The 25,741-nt window shown below is 44.1% G+C and overlaps 1 long non-coding RNA gene across 19 annotated transcripts in view; it reads right to left on the bottom strand.

Annotated features, from left to right (window-relative positions):
- Positions 1-341: 341 nt before the first annotated feature.
- The window catches only part of LOC115030650 (uncharacterized), a 614,991-nt gene continuing 589,591 nt past the window's right edge, over positions 342-25,741 (bottom strand). For 8 of the 19 annotated variants that reach the window (XR_015046770.1, XR_015046767.1, XR_015046768.1 and 5 more), the window contains 3 exons: positions 22,576-22,875; positions 20,454-20,553; positions 10,136-10,317 (listed from right to left, as the gene is read on the bottom strand). This is a non-coding gene — a long non-coding RNA (uncharacterized LOC115030650). The other 11 variants (XR_015046769.1, XR_015046766.1, XR_015046772.1 and 8 more) reach the window with 10 other exon arrangements.

Here is a 25,741-nt window from a genome sequence, read left to right on the forward strand (position 1 = left end):
AGCTGGATTTTTCTTCTAACACTTTTCTTCCCCTCATTTTTACTGTTATTATTTTTCTTTTTGAGACAGGCACTCACTATGCAGCCTTGGTTATCCCCAAACTCACAGTTCCTGGCCCGCCTCTGCTTCTCAAGAGCTGGGATTGAAGACATCCACCACCGCAACCCGCTCCTGACAGTTATCAATATATGAAATTGCCGGTGGGCCACTAGAAAGTACCACGAACCATTTGCTGAATGATGACACTGTGTTATTGGGTATGCAATGATGGTATTCCTAGTTATTTATTTATTTATTTAGAATTTGTGTGTGTGTGTGTGTGTGTGTGTGTGTGTGTACCATATACATGCCTGGGGCCTGGGGAGGTCGGAATAAGGCATCAGATTCCCTGGAACAGGGGTTACAGATGGTTGTGAGCCTCCATGTGGGTCCTGGCCACTGGATCCGGGTCCTCTGCAAGAGCAGCAAATGCTCTTCTCTGCTGAGTCTTCTCTCCCGCTTAGACTCAGATCTTTCAACTGCTATTTCCAGCCTTATGCTGGAGCCCGTAGAACGATTAAAACTACATGACACATTTAAAGAAAAAAATAGAAAAATTAGCCCCTCTCTAAAATTGGTTAATTTCATTTGGAAAGAGTAATGTCCATGCCAGGCATGGTGGCCCTGACTTACAATCCGAATACTGGGAAAGGTGAGGCAGAGGGAAGCAGCAAATCCAGGCAGGCTAGGAGAACTTCTAAACAAACAAACAAACAAACAAAACCCAAAGCCAGCTGCGACCTTGTCACCTTTCCCTCTACCTTCCCCTCTAAGGTGCAGCTGCGGTCAGCCATGGCCCCAGGCCAAGCTCAGGAGGCCCACCCAGAGGCCCTTGGGGTCTCTGGTTTTTCCAGGCAGATGCTGGAGGGTGTTGTAAAACACCTTTTATCATTTTTATCTTCACTATCAGCCCTGAAAGAACCGGTGTTGCACCGCTCAGCCTTAACCTTCCCCTCTCAAACTTAGAGACCTCTGGGACATCCTGTAAAGTTGGGGAGAAATTTTGAAATGATTTGTGCCCCAAGGAGAGCTCAGGGTGTCTTGAGCACAGCATCCTTTTGTTTGTTTTTTAGTTTTGATTTCATGTGCGTTGGTGTTTTGACTGTATGCATGTCTGTGTGAAGGTTTTGGATCCTCTGGAACTGGAGTTACAGACAGTTGTGAGCTGCCAAGTGGGTACTAGAAATCAACCCGGGTCCTCTGGAAGAGCAGCCATCTCTTAACAGCTGAGCCATCTTTCCTGCCCCAACCAGACCATTCTTGACATGTGTTTTCAGTATCCCAAGCAGATGAGGCAAACACATGCCATGGAGTCAGCAGGATTTTCAGCCATCCCTAGGACCAAAGAGATCCAAGAGAAGCCCCCAACATAATTCAAATTGTCGAACAGCTCAAAACAACCTTAATTGTCACTTTCCTGAGGTACTTCATGACTGAAGACATCTCAGTAGAAACTGGGGCTTGCAGGAGCTGCAAATATGAATTGGGTAGGAAGACACTTCATTCCTCTGGAAAAAAAAAATATCAAAATTAAAAGTCAAGAACCAGGACTATAGCCCAAACAGTAGAGTGCACACTTAGCACTCACAAAGCCTGGGGTCCAACCTTGGCACTGAGGAAAGCGGGCATGGGATTTTTTTTTTTCTTCCATGAGCAAAGTATTCATAATTCAGCACTTGGGAAGTAGAGGCAGGAACATCCTTAGCTGCCTGGGACTCATGAGACTATATCTGAAGAAAGAAAGAAAGAAAGAAAGAAAGAAAGAAAGAAAGAAAGAAAGAAAGAAAGAAAGAAAGGAAGGAAGGAAGGAAGGAAGGAAGGAAGGAAGGAAGAGAGAGAGAGAGAAGGGGGAGGGAGAGAGCTAGAGAAAGAGAAAGAAAGAAAGAAAAAGACAGAGAGAGAAAGGAAGGGAGGAAGGAAGGAAGGAAGGAAGGAAGGAAGGAAGGAAGGAAGGAAGAAAACAGAAATCTTGTTTTGTCTAACCTCAGGCACTGTGCAATCCTGGATGCTCTAAGTCTGTCCCCAGGTCTCTATAGTCATGTCTAAGATTCTTTTTAATGGGCGGAGACCCTTAACCACAAGCGAGCAGACACGTTGGACTGTAATCAGGTAAAATTCATCTTCTAGCATTCATAAAAGCCTCATATTTTTATTGCCCAAGCTACTATGGCAGTGGATTTTTCTTGAGACTCGGGAATATTAATGCTTAAAAGATAGAAACCTATTGTGCTTACCAGCAAGAAGCAAACTTCCCTAAATCAACAACAAAATGAGGTGTGAGAACCCAGCTGTCTCTGCTTCCTGATCATCCCTGATGTGAACCGGTGAGAAGCCCCAGCCACAAACCTCCAAGCTGAGTGCGGGCCTCACTCCCCCCACCCTCTTGTGGTAAGGTCTCAGTCCTCCAGAGCCAGCATTGTACACTCTGGTTGACCTTTCCACATTGTCCCCTACCCCAGGAATCCCCAGCTAGGAAAGACCCAGAAAGGTGACTGAGCTGAGATCCCAAAAGCTTCTACCTGGGCTGACCTGGAGCAATTTAGGTGTAAAAGCCAGAGGGAGAGCTGGGGAGTGATGTCGCTTGCTAGCTCGCACTCGCTAAGTTTTCCTAGATCCAAGCACCAAGTGCAGCTTTGTAAGCAGATCAGGGAGCCTGCTGTGGAGAAGGGACCAAAACTGAGCTCTAGGTAAGGAGGCTAAGGAGGCTGCTGTTTCTCCAGCTCCCATCAGTGAACTGGGAACCCTGGCCTCTGCTCATCCTGCTTGCTCTGTTGTCCTGGGCATGCCACCCTTCCAAAGGCCAGAACTAGCCGGGGAGTGGTGGCACACGCCTTTAGATTTCTGAGTTCGAGGCCAGTCTGATCTACAAAGTGAGTTCCAGGACAGCCAGGGCTATACAGAGAAACCCTGTCTCGAAAAACAAAAACAAAAACACCCAAAACAAAAACCAAAGGCCAGAACTAGTTCCTGAGCCTTGGCTCAGGCCCAAGTTACCTGTTCAACTCCTGATGCCTTCCTGGTGGGCCAAGGGAAGATTAAAAACAACAAATAAACAAAAACAGCTAAGTGGAGACCACACACTTCCTCTGCTCCACCCCACTGCCACTCTACCAAAACTGGGGTTACCTGCTCTGTTACCCTGCTCATTTGCCCCAACAGGAGGCCACATCTCTGCCTTGGCCTTGGAGAAGCAGACCACATAAACTGGAGAGAAAGGCATAAAGATAGGCAGCTTCTCTTTCCCTGGGATAGGCTTGGCTTTTGGTTCTGTTTTGTTATAGTTGTTTTGTGTTTTTTTTTTTTTTTTTTTTGTTTTTTGAGGCAGGGACTCCTATATCTCAGGCTAGCCTCAAATTCACTGTGAATTGGAGGCTTGCCTACTTCCCAGCTGATGAGATAAGAGGCCTGCGCCAGCACACCCAAAACCTTAAGGAACAAACAACACATTTGTTTTCAGGATCTAGCTTCTTAGATCTAGCTTCTCATCCCTAATCAAGAAAACTCTTTTCAACAGATCATAACAGAAAACCCCAACCAATCACACTGCAGAATCCTGGGGCCCAGTTACTTGGTTACAGCTATAACCCAACCCTCACCCCTTCACACACACACACACACACACACACACACACACACACACCCCTAAGGCTCAGGGAATAGTACAGAACACTGGGCAGAAAGATTGTAAAAGCCAAAGAATTGTGGGGGAGGGGGGCCGCTGTGAGTCTCTCTCTCCTAGGAATGTCACCTGAGAAGACTAAAGGACATAACTGATTAAATATGAGCTGAATAAGGATGATAGGATTGGACAGACCAAGAAGAGTTCGAAGGAGATCACAAGGCTTCAGCCCTGTACAAAGAACTACAGGCAACCAGGAGCAAGAGTGGCAGGAATAGTCTTCCCCAAGGAAAAGCACATGAACTGTTTATCCAATGCTGAAATGCAGCCCTGAAACACACATACGAGTAATACTGTACAGTCTGAGCAGGAATATATGTATATGTATAGAAATATATGTGTATAGACATGCGCATATATGTATGTATATATGTAATGACAATGAGAAGAAAAGCAATTAATTTGAAAGAGGAAGTATATGAGAGGGTTTGGAGAGAGGAAATAGAGGATGTAATTATAACCTCAAGAAATAAAAGAGCTGTAAATGAGGAAAATACCTAATAAAGAATATTAAAAAAAAAAAAAAAACATTGCATTTAGATTGGGTTTTGTGAAGCATGAATTTTGTAAGAATACAAATGCCTGGACCAAAATCACTGGAAGTGAATTAAGATGGGAATAAATACAACAACTAGAGTACAAAAAAAAAAAAAAGAAAAAGAAAAAGAAATAAAAGAGCCAGGCAGTGGTGGTGCACGCCTTTAATCCCAGCACTTGGGAGGCAGAGGCAGGCAGATTTCTGAGTTCGAGGCCAGCCTGGTCTACAAAGTGAGTTCCAGGACAGCCAGGGCTATACAGAGAAACCCTGTCTTGGAAATCCCCCCCCCCCAAAAAAAAAGAAAGAAAGAAAGAAAGAAAGAAAGAAAGAAAGAAAAAGAACGTTGTACATTTCCCAAGCAAGATTTTATCAAGCAGGAAGGACAAAGGCAGTCCCAATTCTGTGACTCTGTCCCCATATCTTCTCGGAGAGATGCTGGCGTGAGGGTGCTAGAGCATCATCCTTGCTCTCTTCTAGGACCATCTCATGCTTTTTGTTTTGCTTTTTTATATTAATGCCATAAAATGACATACTCCTCACACTCCTTTTAGCCTCTCCACTTGTGTATGGTTTGAACTCACAACTTGATTTGCCCAATAGAATATGACAGAGAGGGATTTGGCCAGTTCAAGGTTTGAGCCTACAAGGGCTATGCGTTTCCCTTTAATTTAACACAATCCTAGCCTGCAACCGTGCTGCGGGATGCCAAAACCGCAGGGAGATTTCTTGAGGAGAAGCATGGATTTCTGTTTGACCAGTCAAGTAGCATGACTTACCAATCGCCTCCAACCATTACCACCGTCTCCCTGTGCATTGTGTGAGAAACCGCTCTGGAAGGCTGAGAACGGGTGGATTGCAGATAACACGGCTCAGTGATTCCACTGGGGACAGAGGATGCTCAGGTAACTCTGAACCACAGCGCCATAAGAAGTGAAAGGATGGCAGTTGTTTCAGGCAATCAAGTTTCATACTGTTTTATTAGGCAGCAAGGAGCAAATAAGCATTATCAATCAAATGATAGGACAAGCAGCCTTTGCCCTCTAGCCATGAGATTAGACTCCAGACTCCTACTAGGTACATGAGTGTGTATACACTTGAGATATATGACATATCCATGTCCTGAAAGCTGTAGCTGTGGAGAACATCTAGAGCACACACACACACACACACACACACACACACACCACAAAAAAAACAAGAGATGGTGGTTCATGCCTGTAGTTCCAGGCAGAGGCAGGAGGACTGCCATGAATTCAAAGCTATTTTGGAATATCAAGAGGGTACTAAGCTGTGGTACACAGCAAGACAGACTCTGTCTTAAACAAGTAACCAAGCAAACCAAACCAAACCCGCAGACTGGTGGGGACAAATTGGTGCGTGCCTATAATCCCATAACTCCAGAGGCATGCAGAGGGAAGTGGATCTGTGTTTTCCAGGCCAGTCAAGGCTATCTTGTGAGAGTCTTAAAAGCAAGCTGCAGCAAAAGCCCTCACACAAGAGTAACAAAAAGAGCTTGCTCCCAGAGATGTTTTATTTTTAAAATTTTATGTATTATTATTTTGTGTGTGTGTGTGTGTGTGTACACATGTCATGGATCCTTTGTGGAGGACATCAGAGAATGACTTTCTGAAGTTGGGTCTCTTCTACCACATGTGTTCCCAGGATCGAACTCAGGTCCCTAGGCTTCTGTGGCAAGCTCCTACCCACCAAGCAGGCCGTTCCCAATTCCTCGCCCATTTTTGAGTTTTCAAAATAACTAGGTTTGGTAGCTTCTTTTCCTCCAAACCTTCCAAGCAAAGAAACGTCAAACTCACAACATATGTCTAGCCATCATGATATGACATTTATATCAATTTTAGAATTGGGGGAAAAAAATCACTGGGATTTACAGATGCAAAATTGATTCAGATGAAGTTTATGTGACCTTTTTTCCTTTTCTCATCCCAGTAAATAAGTCCCCAAGGAAAAGTATGGGCATCATCTTTAACAAAAGTAATCAAATAAAGCCAGAACAACGCAGACCAGACGAGACGGATAGAAGTTGTTATTTGGAACACACAGCTCTCCAATCTTGTCTCCCTGGAAGAGAAAGCAAAACGCGGGCACTCATCGATCCTCCCGTGGCCTCCTGCCCAGGCAGGATATTTCCTCTTCCTTGAGGAAGATGGGGAGGGGGGTGTAGGACGAAGGACTTCTCTATGTGGCCTCGTGGTACAAGTGACCATGGCTGCAGAGGAGGAGAAAAGCCCATGAGGCTGAAAATTTTTGCAAAGAGAAAACAATTGTCCCGCAGGCCACAGTAAATAAAATAACAGCGGTGGGGCGATTTGCAAGCATGTAACGCGCTTTTGTGCGGGACTGCTCCTGCGGGCCTCAAGGGTTTCTGTGCGCCTTCTCCGCAGGACCTCCGTGACTGGCCTGCAGCACAAAGGCCGAGACTGCGCCCCTCCTCCAGTGGCTCACCCCAATCTTCCCCATGCTGAGGAGGTCTTACAGCGCACTGAAGACTTTCAGTGGGGTGCAGGGCAGTGCAATTTAGGATTTCTGCAGTACCGGGTGGATTTTCAAGCCTGGCAGACAGGGGCCAGATTTAAAAATAGCCTTTACTCACCCGATTAACCCTTTCCTCGCTGAGCTGCTTTTTGCTATTGCTTGCTCTCAAGAGTGCAAGATCCAGCTTCTCGTGGTTTGGAGACCAGTTGAATAAATGTCATGATTCGTTGCCAAAATTTAAATTATTGTAGTCTTTTATGGTAGGATTGAAGGTGGAGGGGGAAGGGGGCTAGAGAGCAGGGGAGAGGTGATGACCAAAGGGCGGTGGAGAGAGAGGTATCTTGGTTAAAGAAGAGACTGCTGCATTGCCCTCACATGGGTACTGAGATGAGTCTGTGATTACTTTAATGACCGTGAAACTTGAGTATTCAAAGAAATAAATGAAGCTATGTAATCACCTTCTAAGTCCTATCAAAGGCCAGTGAAAGCACGATGGGAGGGGCCGTTATATAATAGCGTTTACGTCCCACAGGGCTCTGCAGGCCAAAGAAAGCAAGGGCGGATGTGTCAGGGGGAAGAGCAAGAACGAATTCTCGACCCTATGAATTCCACCCTATCGCGAAAGCCTTATCCAAAGCAAGGAAGGGCCGCTCGGCCCATTGAGGCCATGGGGGGCTCCTCTGAGCATTTTGGCCAGGAAAGTTCTACTGATGTCCTGGGTTTCTGAAAGTTTTACAGTGCAAGTCAGCCCGAAGACAGGCAAACACCATCCAGTGTGTACCTGTATGCCTTAACTTTTAAGTAAAGCCACATGACCCAATCAAAAGACAAACTCCCGATTAGCTTAATGTGATGCTATTTTAATATTTCTAACTCTTTCTTTGTTTGTTAAAGTGGCGTTATTGGCCAGTTCTGCTCTCTCTGGGGCTGAAGTCACTGATCCTTTTGCCTCTACCTCCCAAATGCTGGGACTGCAGGTGTTTACCACAACCTACTTTGGCCTGGTTCGGAGTAGCATTTGGGATCCAACATGGGCAAGAATCCTATCAACCAAGCCATATGTCAAGCCTCAGACATTTGTGATTTTGGTGAACTTTAGTTTTTCCAACCTGTTCCTCTAGCACAGGTGGCAGCTGGCTTCCAGTCCTGCTTGCCCTCACCTCTGTTCAGCTCATTGTGCCAGGGTCTCTGTTTCCTTATCTGGAGACAGGTTTCTGGCTCTATCATCATACTACATACCTTGTTTTGGGCATATATGTTGACAAACAGGTATCATCTGCTGTTTGACATATTTGAGCCATGAAGGTGTTGTCCTACTCCAAGATTGCAGCAGGTCATTGAATTCTTAATATTCTTAATTCTTAATCCTTAGGAGTTGGGGGAAAATAAAACCTTAAACAACAACAACAACAACAACAAAGCCAAAATAACACCTCCAGACTACTATGAGTTTTTTATTGTTGAAATTCTCTAGAAAGAGAGAGAAAAAACAACAACCAAGAAACAAAACCAAAACAAGAAAAAAAAAAAAACCAAAACAAAACAAAACACCAAAAACCAGACACCTAGTCAAATTTGAATTTGAGATGAATTGAATTTTCCAGTGTAAATATATCTCAGTAAAAGACAAACTGTTTAAAAGTCTAGTTTGGTTGGTCAGCCAATTCCTACATGCCAATCCTGGCCCTCTAAATTTAACTGGGTATCTAGATTTTGTTTTGTTTTGTTGTTGTTGTTGTTTGCCCATAACCAAAATAATGATAATAATAAAAGGAATTAGATTACAAAAAAGAAAAGAAAGAAAGAAAGACAGACTTAAAAGTGGAATTTTTAGGTTTTTTTCTTCTTCTTTTTTTTAATGTTAAAGATTTATCATTAAAGGTGATCTGCCAAGCCGGGTGTGGTGGTGCATGCCTTTAATCCCAGCACTTGGGAGGCAGAGGCAGGCGGATTTCTGAGTTCGAGGGCAGCCTGGTCTACAAAGTGAGTTCCAGGACAGCCAGAGCTATACAGAGAAACCCTGTCTTGAAAAACCAAAAAACCAAAAAAAAGTGATCTGCCTCTATAGTTCCTTCTTCATTACTGACTCACAGTATATATATATATAATATGAGTGTTGCATGTATATAGGTATACCCATATGAGTTCCTGGTGTCCATGGAGCAAGAAGAGGGCATCAGGTTTCTAAATTAACTTTCAGGTGTTTGTAAGCTTCCTTCCTTTTGGGCCCTGGAGAACGTGAGTTCTCTGCAAGAGCAGCCCATGTTCTAACCACTCAGACACCTTCCCAGCACCTTCTCCTACCTTACAACTTAACACAGCAGAACCAAAACAAAAACAGATGGGGCTGGAGATGACCTTCAGTCATTGTGACTCCAGTCCAGGGACTCCAACAACCCCCTTCTGGCTTCCAGGGGGACCAGGTATGCAGGTCTTACACAGATATTCATGTAGGCAAACCACCAATATACATAAAAGTAAGGCTTTTTTGGTTTTTGTTTTTTTTTTTAAGACACTGTTTCTCTGTGTAGCCCTGGCTGTCCTGGAACTCACTCTGTAGACTAGGCTGGCCTCGAACTCAAAAATCCACCTGCCTCTGTCTCCCCAGTGCTGGGATTAAAGGCATGGGCCACCACTGCCCGACAAAGTAAGACATTTTTTAAGGAAAAGAATTATGAAAGCAACATAACGCCTGAATGCCTGAACACCCTGTTATCATTTGAAGGTCAGAGAAAGTTTCAGAATAATTCAGACCGAACAGTCTCTAGAAAACCTCCAGCTCAAGACACTTTTGGCCACAGTGTGCATGAACCTTGGCTGCTATATGTCAGTCAGTCAGGAGGCCCAATGGCCACAGGCCTAGCACATAAGGCCTATTACATATGCGGATGCAAGAACCAAAGTGACTGGTTTGTTACCTGCAAGAACACCCCAAATAGCTGGTTTGCCTCTGTCTGCTGGAGGCTCACCTGACCCTGAGCTCCAACTGGCGCAAGTACAGTTTTCCACTCCCACTTGGAAGACCTGGGAAGGCTGATGACTGACTGAGTATAGAGTAGAGGTCACAATGTCACACACCAGCTCTGGTTGTCAAGGGAGTTTGTGACAGAAAGAGCAGCAGTTTTCACCTTCTCTTAAGTAGCTGTGAGCAAAATCAAGTGTGTTTCCTCTTTATGAGGCTGGGCCTGCTCTGCAGTGGAGAGGCAGACTGAGATGTCTCTGGTCCTCCCTCTCCAGGAAGTGTGCTGTGTTCCCATCACAGGTAAAGGATGCCCACCTTCTGGTTTGGATCAGAGAACTAACCAGGAATGATACTGTAGCCTTTCCCCCTAGATGCTTAATAACAAACACACACATGCGATTTATTCTGCTATGACAAAACACCATGATCAAAATGAATTTGGTGAGGAAAGGGTTTATTTCATCTTACAGCTTACAATCCATCATCAAAGGAAATAGGCAGGAGTGGAGGGCAAAATCCTGAGGCAGAAACTGAGGCAGAGGCCGTGGAGGAACGCCACTTACTGCTTACTGGCTTGCTCTCCACAGCTTACTCGCTTGCTCCTCCCTTTAAAAAAAAAAAAAAAAAAAAAATATATATATATATATATATATATATATATATATATATTACATATATAAGTACACTGCTGCTCTCTTCAGAAACACCAGGAGAGGGCACCGGATCCCATTGCAGATGGTTGTGAGCCACCATGTGGTTGCCGGGAATTGAACTCAGGACCTCTGTGAGAGCATTCGGTGCTCTTAACTGATGGATGAGCTATTGCTGCGTCCCATTCACTTGCCTGTTGATGCAACTCGGATCTACTTGCTTAAGCCGGACAGTGCCACAGTGGGCTTGGCCCCTGCTACATCAGTCACTGATCAAGACCATGCTCTACAGCCCGTATGGAAGCACCTTCTCTATTGCTGGTCCTCTTCCCAGGTGACTCTAGATTGTGTGTACCAACGTGACAAAACCTAACGCTGTATATAACACGAATCTTCCTTGGAACAGATAGGTCTTCACGGTTAGCAGCTACCCTGCCATACAGACAAGGTTCCAACAATCTTCCCAAGGAACCCAGGAGGGGCAGCCTGTCCAGCAAGCAAGATCAGGTCTTGTCTCCTGAGAGGAGACGCTGCCGCTGTGGGTGAGGGGGATCACATGCTAAGCTCTGCCACCAGCCAAAGAAACAAGGTCTGACTTCATTGTGCAGGCTAGCCTCAGACTCCTGAGCCAAAGCATTTGCCACCTCAGGGTTCCCCACCCCGACTCGACTCCCCAACCTTACTGAACAAGTACCAGCAGTATCAGAGCCTGGTTAGGTAATCATTGGCACATGCTAGAAAACTAGGCAGCCATCTTCCCTCAGAATAGGCAGCCATCCATCCTCCAGGTGTCTCAGCACTATGTTTATGTCGCTGCATTCAGTGTCAGCATGTACCATGGTGTCTCACCTCACATCCACACTGTCCCTGCCTGCCTCTCTTCCCCATCCCTAGGGAGGACTTTGGCAGGTGACAGTAGGCTGCTTATTCTAGGAAGCAGGATGTCTTACTTTAAGGAGAGGATCACAGGGTTTGATCCCCAGCTATTCCACAGCAAACAGAAACCTTTAAGTATGGCCCTATGTTAACTAATGGCCTTGAGGGTTTTGTTACCTACCCAGTGCATGGCCACCAGTAATTTACAGATTTTCCTGAGTCTCGTTCTGATGAGAAATAAACAGAAGCAGCCCAAGTGACCATCGACAGAATGACATGTGCTGATGCAGACTCATGAGACATTATACAGCAGTGACAAAGAGTAGAGAGACAAAGCTGTCTCTGTCATTGTCTTCTGGCCTCTACTACAACAGCAACAACAACAACAATCCCTATGGAGTGGAAGCTAGGCAATGTGGTCCCTGTCTATAATCCTAGATTTCAGGAGGTGGAAGCAGGAGGGTCATGAGTTCAAGGCCAGCTTTGGCTGCATGGTGTATTCAAGGCCAATCTGATTGAGACCTTTAAAGACCCATTTTACTTATGTGACAAAATTTTGAGCATTCAAATCATGAAGGTTCTATTTCAGGAGGGTGCAGGGTCAGTATTACAATTAAAAGGGAAGAGCTGGGCAGTGGTGGCGCATGCCTTTAATCCCAGCACTCGGGAGGCAGAGGCAGGCGGATTTCTGAGTTTGAGGCCAGCCTGGTCTACAGAGTAAGTTCTAGGACAGCCAGGGCTACACAGAGAAACCCTGTCTCGAAAAAAACAAAAAACAAAAACCAAAAAAAAAAAAAAAGGGGGCGGGGGGAAGATGCCATACATCCATGGACGGTAACAACAACAATAACAACAAAATCCCCAAATGATGAGAACAACAAAGGATGAAGTGAGTCTCCCTGTATCATCAGTACCGTATTAGACGGCCTCCCTGAAATATGGCAAAGTAAGAGCAAGCATGTAACAAAGTCTCACTTGCTTTTTGAGACCCAGTCTCACTGTGCTTCCCTGGCTGACCTGGCACTCACTATGTAGTTTAGGCCCTGCCTTGATTTCACAGAGACCCACTTGCCTCTGCCTCTAAAGTGCTAGAAATAAGGGCATATACCACTGTGCCTGGCCCTCAACTATTTTAATACCTCTCTTCTGCTTCTCTTCTATCTATCTTCCTATCTCTCTACCTACCTACCTATCCACCTACCTATCTCTTTATCTGTTTACCTCTCATTTATCTAGTCATTTATTCATCAATCTTTTGTGGACCTACTGGTCTCTATCACATATTAATCAGTCTATATCTAGCATCTACCTATTGATATTTATATATGTGTGTATATTTGCCTGCCATCTATATATCTATCTCTATTATCTACATGTGTATACATATCTTTGTATCTATCATCTATGTCCATCTATCATATATAATCTATGTCTCTTTCTCTCTTTCTCTCTCTCTCTGTCTATCTATCTATCTATCTATCTATCTATCTATCTATCTATCTATCTAGGGTTCAAACCATACCTTAATCTTTCTGAGCTACATACTTCTGGGGAATTGATAACACTCTCTTTCTCTTATTTTCCACATGTCATACTCAATATTCAAGTATGCTTCTTGAAATGTCTGAACTGTTGTCTGTGTCAAAGTCAAGTTTGATATGGCACTGGGCATTCCTGATGCTGAACAGCTGTTGTAGTTACCAAGGAAAGCCTTACAAACAACTGCCCCTTACATAGGTTCTGGGGGCTAAGTAAGGGCTTTGCTTTTTTGTCTAAGTAAGCATTTGTTGATATCTCTTGAGTGTAGGAAACATGACTTTTCCCTGTTTTATTTCTTCTTCTTGTTGTTGTTTCAATGGAACTTACATAACACCTTGCTCTCTGAGTCCTCAAAAGTTTTGTCTTCTGACTAAAAGGAGTCTGTGAGTCAAAACCTCTTAGGGCCCAGCCAAGCACACGGCTCTGAGCCAAGCAAGTAGCATTGATTCTAAACATACTTCTGGACCAATCTTAGTCAGCAGTAACTCACTAGTGACCTGTCCTACTCAATCAGCTGTGGGCAGGAGTAGTGTTTCCTTCCAAGACCTGCAGCGTATCTTCATGATAAGCCTCAGACTTCATTTTGAGTTGTTGTTGAAATCGATTTCAACCCAGTTTTTCTATTTGAGTGGGTCTCAGGCATTAGTTATGAGTTAGTTTCTACTGACTTAAGATTTCATGGTCAGAGCCGGGTGTGTTGGTGCATGCCTGTCATTAGAACAGTGGGAATGAGAGACAGGAGGAAGGCAGGAAGATCAGATGTTAAAATCATCCCCTACACAGGGCATTTGAAAGACCAACCTGAGCTACAGGAGACGTCAACTCAAAGGCAAAGGAAGGAAGGAAGGAAGGAAGGAAGGAAGGAAGGAAGGAAGGAAGGAAGGAAGGAAAAAGAGGAAAAGAAAGGAGCAATACGCCATGAAAAGAACCTTTCCCTCCTGTCTTACTTTACATCACTCAAAACTTTTGTATTTGTTGACTAATTTGATGATCACAGGGCAGTTCTGGAGCTTCTGACACGTGCTTATAAGGTTTTTACTTCCCACTCCTGTCTTTCAGTCTATTTGTGCCAGGTATAGTGGTGAATGCCCAATATGTCTGCACTTAGGAGATGGAGACAAAAAGATAACAAGTTCTACATTAGTCTTCGCTGCAGGAGGCCCTGTCTTAAAGAGCAAAACAAGGTAGCTAGTGAGGAGAGGGTCACAGGGCCCCATCCCTGCCTGAGGATCTTGGATAGTTAATGGAGGCTAGAAGATGAGGTGTGTGCCCTTGATACTCACAGGACACTGGATGGGTGACTCTGGGACTGGATCTACTTTCCTAGCCAGGGAGCATAGACAGTACTGTTATATAATCACATGTAAATGCTATATAGCAAAGAGTGGAAGGATGAGCCAAAAGATCAGGGAGTTTGCTGTGAGATTGAGTCTCCTCGTAACATCAGATGCTACACCCATCAAGACTCACCAACATGACCACCCAAACCCAATCTGAACAAGGATGACATCAATGAACATGCCAAACTGCAAGGGGCAGAGCTCATGCGGTCTCAGCCCCACACAAACAACTACAGGCACCCAAGGAAAGCTGGTAGCGGGAGAGGTAGCCTTCCCCAAGGAGGAGCACAGTGGTTCACATCAGTTCATTGCCCAATTGCCAAACGGTCAGCCCTGAACATGTAGATACAAAAATAACTGTACAGACCCAACAGGCTGTACTTAGGAAGATATATGTATATACATACACAGTTGCAGTAACAAATAGAAAAGATTTGAAAGAGAGAGGAGAGGGACATATGAAGGGTTTGGAGGGCAGAAAGGGGAGGAGAAAAATGTTGTAATTAAATTATAATCTCGCCGGGCGTGGTGGCACACACCTTTAATCCCAACACTCGGGAGGTAGAGGCAGGCGGATTTCTGAGTTCGAGGCCAGCTTGGTCTACAGAGTTCCAGGACAGCCAAGGCTATACAGAGAAACCCTGTCTCGACACCCCCCCTCCAAATAAAATAAAATAAATAGTAATCTCAAAAAAAGTGCTATATAGCAATTTGATTACTTTCTTTTCGGACTTGATTTCTAAAACTGACTTAGGAAGATTATAAAGATATCAGAAGAAACTGGCAAGATTTGTAACACTGACCGACAACGACTGAGAACCCGTGCTTTGTCATCTGGGAGAGCCTTCTGACTAGTCATTCGCCCAAACGGAGGGAAGGTTTTGTTGTGCATTCCTGGGACCCAAACTGTCCCGAGTGTGTGCGTGTGTGTGAGTGTCTATTTCCTGACTAAATAAAGCCGGGTCTCTAACCTCCTGGACAAGTGCTCTATCACTGACAACACACCCCTCATACAGACACAAGTTTCCCGCACTTTTTTAAAAGTTCACACAGGCTAGTGAGAGAGCAGAAACACAAAGAAAGATAAGAGTTCAAGGTCAGCTTGGTTAAAGATAGAGACTCTATCTCAGACAAACAAACAAAATGACTAAGGATAGGCAGGGTAGAACAAACCTGTGACTTGGTAGGTGGAGGCTGAGCTGTATAAAGTAAGGTGCCAACTTGGACTGGACAAATTTTGTTTCTATCTGACCTCCGGGGAGTGGATAAAACCAAGAAGAATCAAACATTGGCATCATTTTGTCTGTCTTTTTGTTTTGTTTTTCAAGATAGGGTTTCCCTGTATAGCCTTGGCTATCCTGGAACTCATTTTGTAGCCCACGCTAGCTGAGAGAGAACTCAGAGATCTGCCTTCCTCGGCCTCTCGTGTGCTGGGATTAAGGGGTTGTGCAGCCACTACCTCACTTGATTTTTATGTTTAGAAAGGGCTAAATTAGCACAAGCAAACAAAACCTATGACCCCCGTAGCATTCTGCAAGCTATCTATCTATCTATCTATCTATCTATCTATCTATCTATCTATCTATCTATCTATCTAGACAGGATCTCACTATGTAGCTCAGGCTAGAATCGCACTGTAGACCAGGATGACTCTGAGTTCCTACTATGTCCTAAGTGCTTGATTAAAGGCACGTAACTTCATGCAGGGCACTGCAGACTTTTTAAAGATGAGGACCAAAACTCCAAGAACAAAGGTAGAAAATAATTTTGTTTCTTCAATCTTGCCAAGCTATTAAAAGATAGAAGTACATAAAAACTAAAGGGTGGGACATGGCACAGTGGGTAGGGTGCTCACTTATAAAGACTGAAGCTGGGAGCCCTTAATCCCCTGGACCCCCTCAAAAAAAGAGAAAGAAAAAGAAATTCCGGGTTTGATATCCAGCACAGAATTAAGCCAGGAGACTGTGAAGTAGAGACATAAGGATCAGCAAGAAGCTCTGGGTTAAGTTTGGCTAAGTAGTGAGTTGTTGATAGACAGGAAGTTCTAGGTCAGCTGTAGCTACATGAGACCTTGTCCCTGAAAGAGAAATAAATAAATAAATAAATAAATAAATAAATAAATAAATAAAATCCATCAATGGGCACAGAGGTGAAAAAGTTTGTGTCGCATGGTCAAGGCCTGGGTTTGATCAGAACAGCAAAGGAAACCTGTATCGTCATTTAATTACAAAAAACTGTCTTGAGCTCTCAACAAGTGTTTTTAAAATCATATACAACAGAAAGGGGCAGATTTCTGGGAATTCAAGGCCAGCATGGTCTGTATACAGAGTTTCAGGCCAGTGAGGGATACATAGTGACAGTGTGTCTCAATCAATCATCAATCAATCAAGATATTTCATTAGAAATCACATATAGCTGGGCAGTGGTGGTGCACGCCTTTAATCCCAACACTTGGCAGGTGGATTCCTGAGTTTGAGGCCATCCTGGTCTACAAAGTGCCTCTGCCTCTCAAGTGCTGGGATTAAAGGCATGTGCCACCATGCCCGGCTTCTTTCTTCCTTCCTTCCTTCCTTCCTTCCTTCCTTTCTTCCTTTCTTCCTTTCTTTCTTTCTTTCTTTCTTTCTTTCTTTCTTTCTTTCTTTCTTTCTTTCTTTCTTTCTTTCTTTCTTTCTTTCCTTCCTTCCTTCCTTCTTTCTTTTTTCTTTCTTTCTTTCTTTCTTTCTTTCTTTCTTTCTTTCTTTCTTTCTTTCTTTCCTTTCTTTCCTTTCTTTCTTTCCTCTTTATCATCAGCCCATGTCTTCTAATTTTTTGTTTTTAGTCTAAAAGATATAAAAAACTTGCTACTCTTTAAATCAAAATGTTGATAGTGAGGAACAGAGAACCCACAGATTATGAAAAGCCCATCTTTGTGTTTTGACCATTGAGTTATACAGTCCACATTGGTGGCTGGGGCTCAGCTCATGGTGCTGTTTGGCGTGCACAGAGAAGCTCTGTCTCCACCTCAGGTGCTATAGAGAGCAGGTGTGGTGACAGATGCTGGTGTCCCAAAGCTTGAGAAGCAGATGCAGAAGACTGGAAGTCTAAGGTCAACCTTATCGAGTTCAAAGCCAACCTGGACTACATGAGACCCCATCTAAAAATAACAATAAAAATGTAAAAAAAAAATTAATCTAAGTTAATGCCATTGTTAAACAAGATTCATGATAGGGTTTTCCCCAATGTCATGTTAGGGTGTCAAACAAAACGAGGAGTCAAAGTTATTCCAGAGCCAGCAAGAGGGCTCCGTGAGGAAAGGTGATTGCTGCTAAGTCTCACAAGGTAAATTCAATCTCTGGGATCCACATGGCAGAGGTAAGCAGCTCCCACAAGTTCTTCTGTAACTTCCCTATGTTCCATGGCATGGGCTTGTCCAAACACGTGCCTGTGCACCCATGGGTGCACAACCATCCTCACACCTACACAAGCATCTACACACACATACATCTTTAATATACATGTAAAAACAATGAAACTTAAAGTATTCTGTAAGCTATATAGTATATTCCATAGAAAGAGAACTCTCCTTCCCCCTCCCCCCTCCTCCCCTCCCCCTCCCCCTCCTTCTTCTTTCCGGATTATACTGTGCAACTGTGCTGTCCTCGAACTCACTGCATAGACTGGACTTGCCTTAAACTCATAGAGACCTGTCTGCCCTCCACCTCAGGAGTGCTATGATTCAAGGAATATTCCACCATGCCATCATGCCTGGACTCCATGGGGAAACAAAAGGAAATAATAATTGTATTTAATTGGGAAATTGATTTATGTAAGATCCTATCCCTATTATTTCATCCCACATCTGAGTACAGGGGCCCCTTGACCTATCTAACTGTCTACAGGTCCACTGCTAGAAGGACATTATCCCTGTGAGATCTGTGCTTTGCTGGGGAACAATGGCATCATCAGGACATGCTTAAGACAAAGAAGTGTGTCATGAGGGTGAAGAGGAAACAGAGAGATGCTCTTTATTGCACTCTGAATCCATCTATTTAAGATGAATCACTGTTCTCTCGGCTAAGCTGTTGTCATGTCTAACTTTTCTCCAGTAGAAAATAATCTACACTTCCAACTAAGTTATTCATGGTCCAGTTTGTTCTCAGAACACTATAATAGGCTTTGTGGAGATAAGTTTTATAATAGGGATTTAATGGAGTGAGAAGCCTAGTAAGGCCCAGGCCTTGGAGCAGAAAGTGTGTGTAGAGCACTCCCCTCCCAGTCAGGATATTCAGTCTCACTTAGAATTTTCACAAAAGAATCAGATGGAAAGGCATGGCAGCTGTTTCCTATGGGGAAGGAACTTGCCATTTGCAGAGCTGGCAAAGAGGGAATCGCAAATAGGGATGAGGGGGGAGCTCAGTGGGGGTCAAGGCAGAGCCCTTCTGGGCCTCTTTCAGGGAGTGGCCTGGACCACTGCTCTCTCAGGAAAAGTGATATTTGAGTGATGTATTCTGAAAAATAAAAGGGTGTGTGTGTGTGTGTGTGTGTGTGTGTGTGTGCGCACATACACACATGAGCACACACAAATAGAATCACAAGGGTATATGAGCATGCATGCTCTGCACAGCTTGCACACGCAGAATCACAAGTGTATATACACCTTGGTGTTGTTTCCCAGACTTTAAACTGTTGACAACTTGTAACTCTGCAGAGAGAAGCTGTTACATTTTGTCTTTTCTCACTTCTTCTTCTTCTTCTTCTTCTTCTTCTTCTTCTTCTTCTTCTTCTTCTTCTTCTTCTTCTTCTTCTTCTTCTTCTCCTTCTTCTTCTTCTTCAGCTGTGAGTGATGTGATTTTCCTTATTTACAAAGTTTCTCTACTTTGTATCCAAATGGAGGCTATAAGTCATTTGCTTTACAAAGTAGCAAGGGAGTGAGGCCGACAATTCCATCCTCAGTCCCCACTGCTTAGATTTCTTTGTCCAGACAAGGCAGCACTGTCAAAATTTCCCCTTTAAAATATTTCAAAACTGGCATGGACTTTACCACTTTAACAATGCTACAAGTTCTTTGCTTATTAATGAATTTTAATAATTAGCTTCCTTCTCTAGCACATGATACTCGTGCTTTGTCTAGTTCCTTGAAGATCTTTCTATCTTATTTGCATATTTGTAGCAAAAGATATAGGAGAGTAACTGTTGGTTTTATTATTTACATGAAACTGATTTTATTCCCGTAGGGACTGAATCAGACACAAGGGCACTTATAACTTTTGAAAGCAGAGTTCCTTGTTTTGCTGTGAGCTTTAATGATTTCTGGGGCTGACAACCCTCACTTGCCTGTTCAAGTGTTTATACTGTCCCAAATAACACTCAGCAAATGCTGTCGTCTCTGGCTAAATCCTTACTTAGGGTGCATGCTATGCCTCTGTGAGACAGGGTCAGGAGGTCAGAATTGATTTTGGAGGCCACCTGGAGAGTCTAGGCCATGAACTGACTCAAAAAATTTCTCTCCGTGCCAGAGTGGAGCACCTCCCACGGTCAGATCTGGCCTGACACTCCAACCGCAGGACTGCCATTGCTTGGGCTCAGGGAGAGGGCAGAGTTGTCGACCCCAAGACCTGACCTCTTCAAACTTCAGGAGAATTTTTTTGGCAGTTACCACGGTGACTGGATACTCTAAAGGCTTAGCCTTCTTACTGAATGGAGCAGGGGAAAAAAAAAAGGAAGAAATATGTTAAAACCTACCTCACAGAGATGTGTATCACAGTTAATGTTTTTTAAAAGAACAAGAAAGACACCTTTGATTTGTTTATACTTTGGATGTTGATAAAGGCCTAAAAGATGCCCTTCCAAACGGAAAAGTTTGATGTTTGAAGCAGATACTGTTTTTATGTTTGTTTCGTGTCTTTTTTCCCCTCTTTCTTCCTATTTTTTTAGGTCATATTGTTGACAACATACGAATGAGGCACAAGCAAATCTTTTTACACAACGTGATTGTCTTTGTAATATTGCCCTTCTCCTCTCAGAATAATCGGCTTTGAAATAAGACCCAGAATAAATTCTACCTATCGGAGGAAATCACCAAACAAAAATGTTTACTTCAAAAACAGGCTCAGGGTAGTTTTCCCCCTGGACTGAAGAGTCTTCATTGTACCTTCCTTGAAATAATAAAATTAGGGGGGAAACCCCCAAAAGACTTGTTATTACATACTTTATCTTGTAACAAATGACTTCACAAAAATAATATGTACGTTAAAGACAACACCCAGGGCTGAAGAGGTGGCTCAACCAATCAGGACCATTGGCTGCTCGTTCAGAGGACCCAGGTTCAAATTCCCAATAACCACATAGCAGCTCACACCTGTCTGTAACTGAAGTCCCAGGGAATGCCATGCTCTCTTCTGACTTCCATGAACACCAGGCATGCACATGGTACACAGTCATGTGTGTAGACAAAAGACCTAGACATATAAAAATTAAAATAAAAAAAAATCTAGAAATTCTTTACACATAACAAAGAATACACAGAGGGAAAAAGTACTTTATTTTAGAACAAAATAAATACCGAAGCTTTTAAAACCTTCAAATGCTCATTCCAAATACCAATGTCAATACCAAATAAGACCTGTTATAAAGTGCCAGACAATGAAAATACTCAGTTTCAAACTGTCCCCCACTCCCACCCCACCCCCTTTGGAGATAGGGTTTCTCTGTATAACCCTGGCAGTCCTGTCCTCACTCTGTAGACCAGGCTTGCCTTGAACTCAGAAATCCATCTGCTTCTGCCTCCCAAGTGCTGAGAGTAAAGGCGTGCACCAACACTGCCTGGCTCAGTTTCAATTCTTTATAGCAAACGCAGACACATTAGAAAAACTGCTACTTAACTTTTGGTCACAGGTTATAACACAAGATTTCTTAAAATAGATCCTGGGTGCAATATGAAATGAAATGAAAATCAAAATAAGTTTTGTTGTTGTTGTTGTTGTTGTTTTGTTTGTTTTTAAGGTTGGAAGGCTAAGAATGACAGGCCCTAGTGGTAAGGACCTGGGTTTGAGCCTCAGCCCTCTCTATACAACACTGCCAATGGCAAACCAAGTACAGAGCTGAACAACTACTTCTGTGAAATGAAACCATAGACTTTCAATGCTGTGGCTGCTCTGGTCCACCCTTACTTTTCTCATCCATCACTGCATCTGAGGAATCGGCAAGGCCCCCTCCCTCCTCCAGGTCTTGTATGCTTGATGTGTGCCCGTTCATTTGTGCTGGTGTTTAGGAAAACTCCTTCGGTAACACACCATCAAGCACTGCAGAAGGGAGGGTTGCCAGGCATTTAAAGAAGCATTGGCTATATAATAAAAGCTGTGTCTTTGGTCTAGATATCATTTCTCTGCTGGAAATGACAGCACCTTTGCTCCCAGATCAAGGCCACCCTCTGCTATATCAGGAGTTCAAGGCCAGCTTAGAATATATGAGAGCCTGATTGGGGTAAACATATATCATTTCATATCGATTCTGAGCCTCCCTCAAAAGATGAATTATAGAAATGTAAAGTGACACAGAAGTGACAGGTAAGTGTTCTAAGCGGATCTTGAAGGTCCTTTCTACTGTGACCTATTTTTACTGTTTTATAATCACCACAGGCTTTCTGGAATAGAATGCACATAAATCTATGTATTCACATAGTGGTGTGTGTGTGTGTGTGTGTGTGTTAAACATGAAGTCTCTCTAATCTGTACCCCTGAGTGTCCTGGAATTCAATATATAGACCTGGATAGACTTGAACTCGTTGCCTGTGTCTACCTTGCAAGTGCTGGGATTAAAGGCATGAGCCACCATAACTGGCTAAGTCATCTTTTTTGTTTTGGTTTTTTCGAAACAGTGTTTCTCTGTATAGTCCCGGCTGTCTTGGAACTCACTTTGTAGACCAGGCTGGCCTCAAACTCAGAAATCCGCCTGCCTCTGCCTCCCAAGTGCTGGGATTAAAGGCATGCGCCACCACTGCCCGGCTAAATTGTCTTTTTAAAAGATAACCTGTTTTCAGTTTGCTGTGGGTTTTGTTGGTTGGTTTGAGATAAGGTTTCTCTGTATAGCCCTGGTTGACCTGGAACTCACTCTGTAGACCAGGCGGGTCCTGAACTCAGAGACCTACTTGCCTCTGCTTCCCAAGGACTGGAATTAAAAGGTGTGTGCCATTATGCCCAAATGGTAATTTGTTTTCTTTGAAACTCTCCAGTGGTCCAGGCTGACCTTAGTCTTGAGACTTTCCTGTTTGATCTGTTCTAGGCTGAGACTACAGGCATGTATTACTGATTAATTGGTCTGAATTTTAAAATTAATTTTTAAAAATAATTCAGGAATCATTTCTCTGTTTCTGTCTCTGTCTCTGTCTGCCTGTCTCTGCCTGTCTCTGCCTCTGTCTCTCTCTCTTCCTTTCTCTCTCCTTTTGTTCAGTATAGCCACAGAAGGATAGAGCTCAAGCTGACCTTGTTCTGTTACCAAATACATGTTGCCAAGCTCTTCCAGAGCGAATGTGGTTCTCCACTGTGTGAGCTGCTAAAACCATGGTGCCACCCATCATCTGGGATGAACTCACATGGTCCTTCTAGCGCAGGGGACCTCCTGATGACCTTCTTACAGGATTCAGGGATGACAAACCAGGAGGATCCAGCAAATGGAAAATGAGGTCTTTCTTAGCTGCACAAGAGATGTCTGAACTCTCAGACCAAAGCCATCAGCCAGATTCTCTTAAGCGGATTGAGGAGAGTACAATTTCTAGGTTCGATCTGAAAAAGAAAAAAAAAAAAAAAAAGAAAAAAAACTTATTCCCAAGACCCTCCAGTTAGCTTCTTCAGTTGTCAGACCCCTTCCCCCCAGCCCCAGCCCCCATTTTCCAGTTTCCTTCCTTTTTTTCTCTGATGACCTTGAACTTCAGAATCCTCCGCATCCACTTCTCAAGTGTTGGTTTATTTTGTGCTGGAGATCCAGCCCAGAACTTCTTGCACTCTAGAAAAGCATTTTCCCAACTGAGCTATACCCCAGCCCTCAATTTTTCATTTTGTGTATAAACATTTATGCAATGATACGGATATTTTTTTAGCAGCTCATCAAGCTGAATGTTCCCTGATGCTGAAGATCTCCAAGCGTGTTGTGCTCTGCAGCACACACTAAAACCTACAGATAAATTTATAGTTGCAAAGTCTGAACTCCAGAGGCCCCAATGGCTAGAATCCACTCTTAGACCTAGCTTGGCCCTGCAGACCTGCTCAACTTCCTTACAGAACAGGGAATTTCGACCAGCAACGTCCGCTGGAGTCCTTCAGGTACCAAAGGCAAAACCACTTAGCTGACTCTTCCTGGAACAACCGGAGTGGAGTCTCCATGAACCCAGGTGTAAAGAAACAAACTCCAGAGCCTTGAGAAGCTTCCCAGCTCCCAGGAGGTGTGTTGTATAAACCACAGTGAGGTCATGGTGCTCAAATTATTTCTCTAATTTCCTTCCCTGAGTTGTTATGGCCAATAACATTGACCTACGAATTTTAATTGATGTCAAACAGAAGGGTTGCCAGCCTTCAGTTTATCTCCCCTACCAGTGGCAGGAAAGACTGCCCAAATAGCCTGGAGCTATGTGACCCAGGATGGCTGACTTGTCGCTTTATTGCTGATCCATTTGACTCTAGCTTTGCTGTCTGTCTTCAGAACCCAAGAACCTTGAAAAGAGAGTTAAACTAATCCTCCCCTTCCTACCTCTGGCTGCCACCTGTGGCTGCCTTCGGATGTGAGTCTTACCTTAGTCTCTGTGGAGTGGCCCCATTTTATTCTTACTCATTACTTTTGGGGAGAATTTCTCCTCTCTCTCTCTCTCTCTTTCTCTCTCTCTCTCACATCTAACTTAGATCATGATTTAATTCTGAAAAATCTCCAGGGGACCCCAGAGGAGAAACGAGTGAGGGGAAAGATGACTACTTCTCATTTCTTTCCTCCTCCTCCTGCCTCCTCTTTTTCTTTTGATAGGGTCTGATGCACAGCAGCCTGGCCTGGGACTCACTATGCTGGTGAGAATGAACCTTAGCGTCTGATTCTCCTGCCTCCTTTTCCCCAGTGCTGAGTTTACATGTGTGCACCTCTACGTTCAGTGGGGCTGGGGTTGTAGCTGAGCTGGTGGAAGGCTTCCCTAACGTGTCAAGGTTCCAGTTCAATCCTTTACTGCGTATACTAGGTATGGTGACACATGCCTGTATCCCAGTACTCAGGAGGTGGGGGCAAGAGGATCAGAAGTTCAAGGTTATTCTCAGCTATATAGTGAGTTCTAGGCCAGCCTGGACTACAAGAAGCCCTGTCTTAAAATCAAATGGAAACAAGAAGCAGATTTCAGAGCTGGGCAGAGAGAAGAATGTGGGCAAGGCTTGTGGAAGTGAGAAGTGGGAATATTCCTTCTGGGCGTGCTTCCGATCAGGGGTGAAGCCAGTGGAGGAAAGAGCTGATGGCCTAGCCCATACCCTGTCCTAGGAGATGATCCTTTCTTTCCTCTTGACGCATCCATCCATGGTCCTGTTCTTTGAAGGTGTTCGGTATGGGCAACTTAACCAGTCTGTTGCAAAACACCCACACCTGGAAAAGCCTCCCTCTGCATCCTTCACAGGCCTTGGGGAAACTCTTAGAGATGGGATGTCTCTTATTATAACGCACTGATAGCATCGATCACATACATACACCACATACCCCTCCCCTTCTCCTTCCCTCTTCCCCCTCTCTGGTGCCCTTCCTCCAGCTAAATAGCTCTTCCTTTTGCTTTTGAGTAATGCAAAACCAGATTCCACACCAGGGAAAAACTTGTCAGTTTGTTTTTTCTCTCCCTAGTATCCATTCAGGTTCATGTCTGAAAACAGAGTTACTGGGCCAACAAGATGGTTCATTGGGAGTACTCAGTTCTGCAACAGTACTCAGGGAGGACTTAGAACTACCCGGGTGATGGGTGAATGGAAGTGAGACATCACCCGTCCCCACCAACCATGCACTCAGAAACACAAACATACACATACATACTCACACACATGCATGTATCTTTCTATACCTCACTATCAAGCATAGCCCGACCACAGAGGTGATGGGACTGTGAACGGCCCTGGAGAAGAGAGGAGCCAGGCCATCAGAACTCACACGACTTATACAGAGATATGATGAAATGGTTCAAGCGGCTCCTCCTTCTGCTAGCCTGGGCCTTGTCTCTGTAAGGAACAGTGCCAAGGATGCTTCTCTCAACCACAGGTTTTGTTCTCTGTAGCCTAGGCTGGCCTTCAACTTGAGCTTCTGAGCCTTGTGTTAAATCTTCAGAGTCCCAGGCATATGCTGCCATGTCTGGTTTATGTAGGAAATCCAGGCTTTCCAGCATGCTAGGAAAACACTCTACCAAATGAGCTACATCCCTAGCCCCTTAGGACATCTAGTTTTAATCCCAAAATACAAGTGTCGGAGAGTGAGACATCAGGAAAAGTTACTGCTGGCAATGAATCAGGCTGACAAGTGGCAGGTGACGTGGCTGCAGCAAGCTGGATGGCTTTCAGCAACAAACACAGTGATGCAAGCAGATCCATATGATGAGGCAGGCAAGCTGCAGACCCTGGCCCAGGCCACAGTTTCCCAGTTGTGCTC

Source organism: Mus caroli, unplaced genomic scaffold (genome assembly GCF_978045245.1).
Source record: "Mus caroli unplaced genomic scaffold, Mus_caroli_1 scaffold_3, whole genome shotgun sequence".
Classification (NCBI taxonomy): domain Eukaryota; kingdom Metazoa; phylum Chordata; class Mammalia; order Rodentia; family Muridae; genus Mus; species Mus caroli.